This window comes from Carya illinoinensis, chromosome 5 (genome assembly GCF_018687715.1).
Source record: "Carya illinoinensis cultivar Pawnee chromosome 5, C.illinoinensisPawnee_v1, whole genome shotgun sequence".
Classification (NCBI taxonomy): Eukaryota; Viridiplantae; Streptophyta; class Magnoliopsida; order Fagales; family Juglandaceae; genus Carya; species Carya illinoinensis.
Window position 1 is genome coordinate 27,207,601 of NC_056756.1, and position 741 is coordinate 27,208,341.

At 33.5% G+C, this 741-nt stretch overlaps 1 non-coding gene across 1 annotated transcript; it reads right to left on the minus strand.

Moving 5' to 3' along the window:
* Positions 1–335: 335 nt before the first annotated feature.
* On the minus strand, positions 336–439 carry LOC122312113. The gene has a single exon (XR_006243026.1). It is a non-coding gene; the product is annotated as a small nucleolar RNA R71 (small nucleolar RNA).
* Positions 440–741: the final 302 nt, after the last annotated feature.

Here is a 741-nt window from a genome sequence, read left to right on the forward strand (position 1 = left end):
ACTTTGCGCGAGTATTTGTAGCTAACAAGGACAAATACTCCATCTTGCATGGTCTTTCCTATGAATATGAGGAATTTTGATTTAAAACCGGGAGTAATTCAATTACTTCCCAAGTTTCATGGCTTAGACTCAGAAAGTCTTTATTTGCATCTGAAAGAATTTGAAGAAGTTTGTGCAACTTTACAAACCCAAACTATCAATGATGATGTTGTTAGATTAAAATTGTTTCCATTCTCTTTGAAAGAAAAAGCATTGAGACCAAGATCTATTGGCACATGGCAAGAAATGCAAAGATAATTTCTGAAAAAAAATTTCCTACTCACAAGACCAACACTCGTCGCAAAAACACTATGAATTTTTCTCAAAAAGAAAATGAAACATTTTTTCAGTGTTGGGAGCGTTTTAAAGAATTATTGCTAACTTGCCCACATCATGGCTATGAAACTTAGCGCATCATTAGTTTTTTTTATGAAGGTTTAACATCTCAAATACGTTAGTTTGTAGAAATGATATGTAATGGTGAATTTTTAAATAAAGATCCTGATGATGCTTGGGATTATTTTGACCAATTGGTTGAAAATGCCCAATCTTAGGATAACACAGATCGTTCTGATCGGTCAAATAAGCCCAAACTCAATGTCATGTCTTAAGAGGATATGTATGTCCTTAAAGGAAATGATGATGTGAATGATAGGATAACAAATTTGACAAGAAAAGTCAATGCCATGGAACTTAGGAAGG